Raw genomic sequence first — 12,467 nt, forward strand, 5'->3', positions numbered from 1 at the left:
TGACTTTCGAAAACACGGGGTGTTACATAATGGCCAAACCCAGTTAAAAACACAATGACAGAACCTTTAACACAATATAAAGGAAAACCAATAAAAATGAAAATTTTAATTTTAGTTTTATATAGCAATATCATACTCATATTAATGGAAAAAAAATGCTATGGTGGATATTTTTTTTTAAATATCATATGAAAAGCTATAGAGGTTTTAAAATGATGGGAGAAATTGACATGTTGATATAGAAAGTCAATAATATGGATATTTCCTTTATGCACTTTCATTATTTTTCCCCTAACATTAATCTCAACCCTCTAAATACATAATCAATAGACTAAAATTCTTCTCACCCTTCTTATTTATTTTTCATTTTGTATTTAATCCTAATACCAAACATACTTCTTTAATAAATACTTGATTTGGAGGGAGAGTAAGTTATATATGAATACATGACTTTTTTTTGTTAGAATGAGAAGTGGGGAGTAACTACTTTGGTAGGCAATTTAATTATTAGATACTCTTCTTATACTATCTATTTAAACAGAACGATGTGAACCGTATTGATGTGCTATCATTGGTGGAGGAGGGCGATGGTGGCCTCTGATTCGACTTGTTTAATTTAATATAATATTTACATTAGGTTATTAATATATCTAAATAAAATCAGAAATATAAGGCAAATTAATTACCAGCTATTTTAAATATAACCATTAATATGTGGGAATTTAGTTGCATGTTACAATTTAAATAAAACTAATCTTTTGTATATAAATTCAAGTAGGCAGTACCAAATTTCTCGAACCAAAATATCTTCGGTACTGAAATTTGGCGATTTTGGTGCCTGTTTTTTACCTTCAAATATCGGTTCGAATCAGTACCATTATCGAAACGTATCGTACCGGATGTTTTCGATACTGGTACCCAATTTGTGGGATTTTCGGTACCGGTTGGTACCGAGCTCATCCATAAACTCAAGTACCGTTCATATGTATATGTAGAAAACCCTTAATATGTGGAAATTTAGTTGCATGTTACAATTTAAATAAACCTAATATTTTGTATATAAATTCAAGTACAGTTCATATGTATATGTAGAGGTAGGTTTAGAAATCAATTGAATGTATTAATTGCAGATTTATATACTTTAGAACGTACTTTGTCAGAATTGAATAGACTGTTGTCATCGAGGACCTCAACAATGGTGAGTAGGTTTCTGCAGCTTGTAGTAGATAATTAATGTAAAAAACCAAAAGCAATACTAAAGCAAGCACAATAGAAAATTTTAAATCTTCACTTGCAGGTCATAGGTTCCAACATTCAAAACTGCATGTGTTTGATCCATACTAACTTGTTGGTCAGACAAAAATTATGACAAATTAACATGACCTACTCCCCTTTATATAACAACATAAAGAAACACACACTACCCACTTTTATAGGAACTACATTTGTTTTATATTTTAAATTCTCAAACATAGGATTTAATCTTCCTTTTTTAGGAACTGTGTAAGAGGAAGATGAGAAGGTGGGCAGAAAATCATGGGGTTAACTAATTAGCAGTTTTTTTTAGTTAAGTTCGTAATTATTATGTTAGATCATGGATTGGTTATTTTCTATTTATTGATGACCAGGTCAATTGGGTATAAACTGTTTGAAAACTCAATAATAAAATGGGATCTTGCAAAACTGCTCCTCTCAAAAAATAATTGCCAAATTTTTGGGGGTTATTAATCTCAGGAATAGCTACCCAAAATGGATGGCCCAAATCAACCAAAAATTAGTTTTTTTTTTTTGCCAAAATACACCTTTAAAATATTTATTATATATTACTTTTTTACATGTTTAATTAAAATTCATGATTTTTAGAGGTAAATTAATTTTACTTTTTTTATTGTTGCCAAATGATACATTAAAAATGAATAATTGGATTTAGTAACAAATTTTATGTTGCCTATATTTTATTGCAGATGTGTAATTAATTAAATAGGAGAGTGGAAAACATGGGTAACTTCCTAACTGTTGCATTCTAAAAAACACTACCAATTTTTTGGGGGTTATTACGGATGAGATTTAATCTCACAAATAACCACCACGATCGGACGACCCAGATTAACGTAGGTGTTGCTATCACCATAAAATTAACAAACAAAAAAGATATATACATGTTACATGTCAATGATAACAATGTACATATAGTATTTCATTATACGTTTAATGTAATGCATCTCCTTTGTCCTTACGTTTATCTCAGCAATCTCACCCCATTCTTGAACTATAATGAACTTGTTATATCCATTGATATAGTGCACAGATAACCTAATCATCAATGACATAAACACACCGGGCAGAAAATAAATCACTTTTGACCAGGTTTCATTTTGCAGTTTCCACGATTCAACATCCACGCTAAACATTCTGATACTAACCAACATATGGAGTTCCTCTCGTATTGTGTTTTTACAACGAATTTTGTTTTTACGAATGCTTTGGTTTTACGTATAATATTGTGTTAGGAAATTTGGACTTTGTAGCTAACTCATAGCCTATATTTACCTAAATACCCCATGTAATTAATAACTGCTCAAGTTAACTACCTCCTGGAAAAATGGGAGTTAGTGGGGGTTGAGGGAGGTTATTTATTTATCAAGAAAGAAAAGTTTTATTAACCATTAATACAACAGTTGATGTTATCAGTTTTGTAGGAGAATATGGTCGACAACTACAAAAACGGTTTAACCTGAATAATAAACTGCTAATACATATCCTAATTAAAATTATAATGGAGGGAAATATAAATAAAAAACTGAAAGTCGACGACATTGTATGTTGTACAAAATACAAATAAAAAGTATATCATGTCTTATAAAAACACAATGTTTTACAAAAACACAATGCTATAGTATAGTACAATGTTACATATATAAAAAAGAAACAACGACAAAACCTCGTTGTCTAATAAAAACACAATGACATAACACAATGTGACGATAAAACTTCACCTCGTGAAACTGCTACACCTGAAAAACATTAAAATTCTGGCTATAACCACCTAGTGGTTATTCTGGTCAGGATTAACCCTCACAATTAACCGTCTAATTTGTATGGCCAAGATCAATCGCACACCTTTATATAGGAATAAAAAGAAACTCCCACTACCCACGAAACTGCATTTGTTTTTTTTTTTTCAAATTGCTTCCTTTTTTGTCGGAAGTATCTTAGGTGGAGAATGTGGGCAGAAAATCATGGGGGGAACTAAGTAATTAGCAGTTTTTTAATTAATAGAATAATAACCATAAGTATTTTATTCGTTGTATTCTAATGAAAAGCATTACTTAATTTGTTAGGCTATGCGGTATAGTGATGGTCCTCCCTTAGAGGATGAACCGCCACGTATGTGCCACATCATAGTCCCATAGAGGATGATCCGACATGGTAAAACAGTGGAAATGGGAGGATGATCCTACCCCACCAAGTTTACTTATTTTTTTTTAATTCATCTACTTTTTTTTAACATTTATTAAATAAGATAGAAAAACAAATTCATTAATATTAAAAAACAAAACATTACATAAGTTAAAAAAAACATAAACTTAAAAAAAAATTCCTAACTTTCATACTTTTTCATGATTTTCTCTTGCATTTTTTTAAAGTAGCGCATTTTTGTTCGGGATAACTATCAACATCGGTCGTCATTATGTCCCATTTTTTGAGTTCGTTTTTTTCTTTGTCGACCCGAACCTTTTCTTCGGCAACGCGTACCTTTTCTCCTGCCACTCGTACCTTTTCTCCCGCCACGCGTACCCTTTCTTCGATCGCTCATTCCTTCACCTTCGCCTTTTGGGCCGTGACCTCCGTGTAAGCTTTGAATTGGGCCATAAACGCCTCCATCTTCAAATCGCCCCCCTTTTCGATTTTTTTTCTTTGTAGCCGCCTCCTTTTTTGATTTGTCCCGGCCCGGGGACGTTCCTCCTCTTGTACGGCCTACTCTTCTTCGTCAAATTCGTCGTCGTCGTTTAAATTAACTTGACATCTTACGTCCGAGCCGCCGGCACTAAAACTACCGGTCTCCGAGGTTGTTTGTCGTTTTTCCATCTCAACCTCATTCGGAACCGGTGCCCACTTTTTGGCCGTTCGTAAAACTTCCCAAGCCCGAATGTGTGGGAAAGCGACTCTATGGTTCGTCTTGTATTTATCCATTTCCGATTTGAAGACATCCTCGTCGCTCATCCCAATACGACACCCACTTGTATATAATTTATTATATTCCTCTGAAAACCGGTTCACGACCGTATTCATCTTTCGCCACTTCGAAGATATCAAGTCGAGATCTTAATATGGTCCCTGTTCCATTATCTCAAGGAACTTTGATAATACCTCTTTCCAAAACCCCTCGTCGGTTTGGTTGTTACCTATGTTTAACAAAAGTATATATTAAAAAAAATTTAAAAATTAATATGAAAAAGTATATACTAAAAAAATGTTAACTTTACATACCATTAACAGGGTGTGTGGATGAGCTAATATACGCCTTCGCTAAGGCTTCCTCCTCGAGCGGCGTCCACTATTTTGGCTTTGGTTTCGAAGGTTGATTTTGGTCAACCGCAACTTGCTTTCCTTTTTTTCGTTTGGAGGTTTGCGGTTGCGTCTCTAGGACGACTTCAACGTCGTCTTCATCGGGTTCTAGTGGTTGAGAAGTTTGCACGGGTTGGGGTGGTTGAGAAGCTTGAACGGGTTACATGTTAAACGGGTTTCGCATCATCAAGTTTTGTAACGCTTTTGTTGCGTACTCGGAAAAACGTTAGGAGAATGTTGGAAACCCGCAAAAGCGTCGGCGGAAAATTGCGCGAAAGGGTTCGGATCCATTGTAGGATAGTACCCGGGCACCGAAAAAACATTCGGGTTTGGATATTGGATTCGGGTTGTTCGGTTTGTTCGGGTTGTTCGGGTTGTATGGATCTATTGTAGAAGAATGTTTTATAAAAAAGTAGAAAGTTTTAAAAAAAAGTTGAGAGAGAGATGAGGTTGTAGTGGGTTAAAATTGGGGTAAAAAGGTTGATTTTATATAAAAAGTTAAAAGGATTTTGGGTTGGTTTGAATTCTAGCCGTTTGAAAATATTTATGGCAATTAAATTTTTTTTTTTACTTTGCAATTGTAACTTCAGCTAAAAAGGTGGAGTTTTGTCATTTTGTGGCCCGGCTCAAACGTCGCCAAGCAGACGGAGACGACGCCGCTGGGGGGAATGGTGTAGCATGCAGCGCCGAACCGGGACGGAGGGGGGACGGACCCCATACCATGCAACCCTATAAACCAACCAAAATGTGTGAGCCATGGCTGCATTTGATCATTTACTTTTTAGGATTATTATCCAATAAAACTATATGAGATTTGAGTGATGGACTAAAGCATCGAGTGTGAATTATGGTTGCATTTGGAAATAAAGATTTCATTGTAAATATTAAAAATACGAGGGCCACTGTACATATACCTTCAAATACCAAGCAAAAAAATACCAATAATTTCAACAATCAAAGACAACATTAAGAAAATAATAACTCAAGCTATCATTGTTTTTTGAACATCCAACAAATAAATTTTATTTCAAACAAAAGAGGACCAGCAGGACTGGTCACATACATACAGGAAACAAAAAAAAGGGAAACTGCTACCACATACAGGTCAGAGGCTACACCAAATTATTACCATCCCACCTTATCCAATTTAAACCCATTATAGACCTCCCATTCAAGCCCCATATGTTTCCATCGGTTCTTGACCCACATGTAACTTGATAGAACACTCTATAATTCTGACGCTTCCAAATACTCCAAACGGTTGTTGAGACCACTGCGTGTAATGCCTTTTTAAACTTTGCAGACCCAGGCATAATCACATCTAAATCAATGAGATCTTTTATTCCAAAGGCATAAATCGATGAGTGATTACACCATTGACCGATTACTGACCAAACCGCTTGAGCGAAACCAAAGGAAACAAACACATATTCAACCGACTCTGGATACTCCCCACACGCAGGACACAGGTCCGTCAGTACATTAATCTGCCTTCTAACCAACGTGCACCTCGTCGGAAGTCGGTCAAGTTCAGATCGCCAAACCACAATTCCGACCTTCTTTGGGACCCAGCTATTCCATCGAGTTACACGATCTGGTACACAGTAACGAACCTCCTACAGGGCCCTTTTAAGGTTGTGCATAGTAAAAAGTCCATCCCCACCGAGCTTCCATACCCATTTATCAACCCCACTTGACAGACCTGTCTGGCCCACCAAGTTCACCGGCTGCTGCAGTTCCGCGGCCTCGTTCACACCTCCCAACCCGTGCTTCCATTCCCAATTCCATACAACGCCTGACACCCCAATCTTTAATCAGTCTGCAACTTTGTAGAACTTGTTAATTTCCCGCACAAAAAGACACCAGAAGCGATTCGCCAATGGCTGGCATGGGTCAAAAGTTTAGCTTTGACGAGAACAGAAAAGGTGGGTGGCATCTTACTCATAATGTACATGGCATAGAGAGTTGGGGTGTGGATAAAAATGTATATGTGTTGACCATTGCTAGAAATTGATGCAGCTGCATAAATCTGCACATAGGTGACACATGCCTCTGTTAATTATAAGCGACAGGACAATAAACACATAATGTGATAAAAAAATTAATAATGACTCCAAAAAGGACTGAGTAGTTGATTATGTGCGGGCAGATAAGACCACAACTAACAAAAGTAGAGTTGAACTACTAAAGTCAAAGTAAAACCTGCAGAATAGAATTTGCCTCATGTTCAGTTTAAGGTACGACCATTATGACTACTTCACAAGACAAATATCTAAATTAACAAACATATGTATTCGTGTACAGGGTCAAACCGAGACTTGGAATTTGATTGAATCCACATGTTTTCCCAATACCACCAAAGAAACATTTAAACCAACTCCATATTAAACTTAAGCTCAAAAACTTCCTGAGACACCTTACCTTGTTTCCCGTAGAAGAAGATATGATCACATTAATAAAATACTTCGATTACGTAAATCATAATCTAGCGAACTTCAAGAAGCAGTTGATGGATATATTATTCCATTGTTATATATACCTTGTCGCTTCAGCACCAGTAGCAATGTGGAAACAATTGATTAACATTACGGTGGCACTTCCATCAGTATAACCTGAAATCACACACTAAATCTGTGTCATAAATAGCTAAAACAATAGATATATTAAATACAAGGTTATCAAAAAATTGCAATAGAACCAATAACAGTATCTAAAGATAAATATAAAAAGCGGTTAACGAATGACTTACATAATCATGCGTCAAGTAAGTATCTCGCAGTAATCACAACAATACCTACAAATTCAAAAAAAATTGGGGAATTCAAGTCAATTCATTCATAATAAACATCACGTATTAAATTCAATTAAAAAGAAACAACAACAAAAATTAAAAAAATAAAATAAAAATGAAATATCACCAAGGCATGATGACGTCCAAAGATCCAAAAGGTTGCGTGTTTTGTGGATTACTAAACATATCATCTGGTAATTGTGTCATATCTGTAATAAAAAAAACGACATAAAGTGTTAACTAATAAACTTAAATCAAACACAAAATTATGAATAAAACAAAGAAATTAGAGACTAACCTGTGAATAATGAAGAAATTAGGGTAGATCTAAAGACAAATTGAAACTCAGAATCACCGACGTCGTCTCCGAGACTGCTAAACGATCCAAACACATTTCCGTCGAAGCTTCCATAAAGCCGATCAGTTGAAGAACGACGCTCTTCTTTCATTCGCTGATCAAATTCCGTCGCAAGAAAAGTTGAAAAACAACATCAATATCCGGAACCGGTGTCGGAATCAATGGCAACTGTGATGGTTCCGGTGACTGGAAGGTTAAACGACGTTAATTGGAAACAACAGAAAGGAATCAAAAGAAAAATAACAGTTTCAGAATATACTTACCCTTGAACTCGCCGGAGGAACCTAAGAACGATTCGATTTTCTTCTACATGACGTCTCAGACGGAATCAACTCCTCCATTCCTTCCCCTTTTTAATCATCATCTTCAATTGAACCAGCAGGGGTCATCCTTGCCATCAGACTGGGCCTTGTGGATAAGTTTTATCACTAATATTGGATTTCAAATCTATTAAAAACTCAGACTTATAATAAAAAATAATTGCCATGGAAAACCACTGATTTAATTACTTTATTCACACAACATTAAGACAAGAGTTGTTGCTGAAAAATTAATGTGCATAGATCAAATTCCCACAAAAAAAAAATACTTAACATCCAACACACTCATCAGCTTCACTAATTCTTCCTAGGCTTTGTTGTGTGCCCGAATCCAAACAGGTACAATGGATCATATGTGCGTCACCAACATTCATCGAGATCAACAGACTTGAACCAAGTACGCGCAAGCTTACCCGTAAACCCATAGTCACCAAATAGGATATCCATGACACCTTGACCCTCGGATCCCGGAAGCCAAGCAGCCACAAGGGCATCTATGGTTTTAAGATAAGGTTGAATCAGTACAGGCCGGCCACTGATCATGACCACCACACATTTCACTGAGCCGCAGACGTTGTTGATCGTGCTTGGTCCAGGCTCTAGGATTGTCAGATTCTTGCTGTCTCCAAATGTCTCAGCGTACGGGTGCTCACCCACCACGACAATCGCGTAGTCAATTTTTGTTAGACTTGACAAAACTATCGCTCGGGTTCTCATTGAAGATCACTTGAGTTTTTGGGTCAACGGTTTTTTTCACAGCAGATAAGATTGTTGTGCCTGCAAGATGCAAGATCACATGGGTTTATTTCAAGATTATAGGAAGAGAAAAGATCAAGGCCATTTGAATTCTTCTAGATTGTAATTATACCATCAGTAATATCTCCTCAAAGCCCTTGCCACTCGATTGTCCATCCACCACATTGATAGCCGATATTATTAGCATGAGATCCTGCAACCAGTATCTTCGACGCCTGCTTAGGAAGTGGTAACAGTGGCGTCTTTAAAGATTTACCGTTTTTCAATAATACAAGCGTTTTCCTCACAGCTTCCCTTGCCAGATCTCTGTGTTCCTGTTCATATTTGAATTGACAAATTAAATAAAGATAAGTGAAAATGTCCCCTAACAGCAATCAAGTTTCATCACCCAATAGATTCTATCATAAAAAGGTTAAATGAGTTAGTTTACCTGGCTTCCAAGGTACTTAGCCATGCTGTAATCAGCCAACAGTTTCTCAAACAGGCCCATGGTGAACTTGACCCTTAGAATCCTCTTAACCGTATCGTTTACATGGCTCATTGGTATGAACCGGTTCTTGACTAGATAAGTTAAACCATGGATGAAATCCGTGTAGTTGTATGGGACCATGAACTGCGCACACACATGTCCGACAGTTTCAGCCCATCGATTGCTTTCTCGCTTATATTTCCAAATACTTCATCTCCTACTTTCAGACCTTCAACTTGCTGATCCTCTGTTGCTAACCCCTGTTAACTAACAACCTCTGTTGCTGATCCACTGTTAGCTAACCACCTCTGCTGCTAATCTACTGTTATTAACAACCTCTGTTGTTCATCCACTGTTGATGGATCCACTGATTCCTAACAACATCTCCATCCACTGCCATCTAAACTACTGATCATTTACCCGTATCACTCACAACCGCTGATCATTTACCTACTGCCATCTAAACCACTGATCATCTACAACCTCTGTTGCTAACCCCTGTTAACTAACAACCTCTGTTGCTGATCCACTGTTAGCTAACCACCTCTGCTGCTAATCCACTGTTATTAACAACCTCTGTTGTTCATCCACTGTTGATGGATCCACTGATTCCTAACAATATCTCCATCCACTGCCATCTAAACCACTGATCATTTACCCGTATCACTCACAACCTCTAATCATTTACCTACTGCCATCTAAACCACTGATCATCTACAACCTCTATTGCTAACCCCTGTTAACTAATAACCTCTGTTGCTGATCCACTGTTAGCTAACCACCTCTGCTGCTAATCCACTGTTATTAACAACCTCTGTTGTTCATCCACTGTTGATGGATCCATGATCCACTGATTCCTAATAACATCTCCATCCACTGCCATCTAAACCACTGATCTTCAATCAGCCAGACATTCAGAATCGCCCACATCTTGTCTTCGAATTTGGCTTGTGACTTCATGTAATCGTGAACTTTATTCTCAATCTGCAACGAACCCACATCAAGAAATTTATTAAAACAGTAAATTAACAAAATTAATTGTGACTATTTTGACAACACAAATCAAGAATACTCAACAAAACTAACCCGGATTTGTGATTTTTTTTACAGTCCACATCAAGAAAACAGAGGGTTAAGGATTCTACAAATTGCTGTAAACTGAGATTTTGTTCATCAATCAGATTCATCTCAAATTTCCTGATAATCAGGATGTCAATCAGAAAACATCACCATTTATTACTCAAACAAACGAATCGGCAAGTCTAATTACCAAGAACCCTATATGCAGAATTAAGATTAATGAATTCCAAACATAATTAGAAGGAGATTTAACTTACCCATGTACTATAATGAAGCCATACGATGGCCTTTTGATCTCCTTTTCGCTCCCAGAACCGTTAGCCAGCAAGATCAGTATCCACCCTTGTTGCTCCATACTACACACATGAGATGAATAATAAAAACACAATATTAGTTCATGTAGTACCAAGATATTGAAGTTGATGGTTATAATATAGGATCCAACAATTCCCAAAATGGTATTAAAAAACACAATGAAATGCTATTCAAAAAACACAATGAAATACTATTAATAAAACACAATGAAATTGATCAAACACCTGATAGGCAGCCAATTTCTTAGACAATTTTGACCTGTTTCAGAGGCAGCTTTGACCCTGAATTTGAAATAAACACAAAATCAACTTGAACTTCAAAACACAATATATGAAATAACACATATAAAATGGGAAGCAATTAATCAAACACCAGGTTGGCAGTTTGAATAGATATTCACAGAAGTGAACTGAGTGGTGACCATGGTGAACGCCATGGCTGCAAATTCACGGTTGCTTCAATGGTAGAAACTATCAATTTCCACCACGAGCCCTCCGGATTTTACCCCGCCAAGAGTTGTATGTGAAATTGCGAACCCTAAATTCTAAAGCGAAGTTACCAAAAAATACGAAACTGACAGTACCTGAGGTTGAGATTTCGCTTCTAGGGTTTCCTCATGTGAAGAAGCAGCGAAGTCAAGTGGGAAGCAGTATCGGTTGATTGGCTGAGGTTGAGATTCATCAGCAACGACATGATAATCACTTCTAGAAACGCCGCAATTGAATTGATATGTTTCATCTTGTTGATCTGGGTTTATTGATTTGGATTTGTGATTGTATCCATTATAACCAGCAATCGAAATCAGAGAAATTTTAGAGAGAGAAAGAAGAGGATTTGAAAGTGAATGTGAAGGAGTTTATATTGATAATTTTAGAGGAAACGGTTGAGGGAGCGTACCCACATAGCGAAAAACATGCAGAAAACACAGGAAACTTCAACTGGCGTTGAAAAAAAACTGCCATTTTTTTGGGGTTTGAATGGATGAGATTAAATCTTGGAGGTAACCGCCTGAATTATTACGGTCAAGATCTACTTGAACGTGGTTTTGACTGGCGGTTTCTTAGCGGCGAACAATATATTAATAATACGGGCCAGGTTGGTTTATACAATCATTTTGACCCCCTTTTCCTTTAAGTTGGTAAATAATCAATATGTAAATATGACCTATGCATGTTCTTTCATCAAAGCACTTGATGGAACGAATCCTCCGACAAGCTCGAACGCTTGTTGATGCTCCCCGACAGTGTTTTCACCCATATTTTCCAAATAAAGCATATTACTTTTGAAAAACCTTATGATACATCTAGGCCCTTGGTGTGAGCTATTTCGCTAGTAAAATCAAGGTTGGAGAACTCGCTAATCGCTAGTCGGCCGGTGAGGTGGTGACTAGCGATTATCGAGATTAATCGGATCGGGTTTTTTATGTAATTTTCAGTTTTATGTATACATAAACACATTTTTATAGGTAAATATTTTAAGTAGCCAGGTTTTAACTCTTACTCAGCTCATTATTTAAGTATACAAGATTAATTGTTAGATTTCACATGGTTTTGTTGGAAAATGGCCGGAATTTAGAGGTTTTGGCCAGAATATACAAGCTTTTTGCCGGAATCACCGATTTTGGGCCTGACCGACTAGGTCCGGCTAGGCCTGACTAGCGATTGATGGACTAATTAACAAAAAATTACTCAGTTACTGGCCGACTAGCGATTACTTGCAAACTAGTCGCGACTAGTTGCAAATTTTACAACACTGAGTAAAATAACCAAAGAAAAAATTTAACCAGCATCCACAAAGAGTTGACTTTCA

At 36.7% G+C, this 12,467-nt stretch overlaps 1 pseudogene; it reads right to left on the reverse strand.

Annotated features, from left to right (window-relative positions):
• Positions 1-5,538: 5,538 nt before the first annotated feature.
• LOC110908355 lies at positions 5,539-11,613 on the reverse strand (annotated as a pseudogene).
• Positions 11,614-12,467: the final 854 nt, after the last annotated feature.

This window comes from Helianthus annuus, chromosome 14, assembly GCF_002127325.2.
Source record: "Helianthus annuus cultivar XRQ/B chromosome 14, HanXRQr2.0-SUNRISE, whole genome shotgun sequence".
NCBI classification, from domain to species: Eukaryota; Viridiplantae; Streptophyta; class Magnoliopsida; order Asterales; family Asteraceae; genus Helianthus; species Helianthus annuus.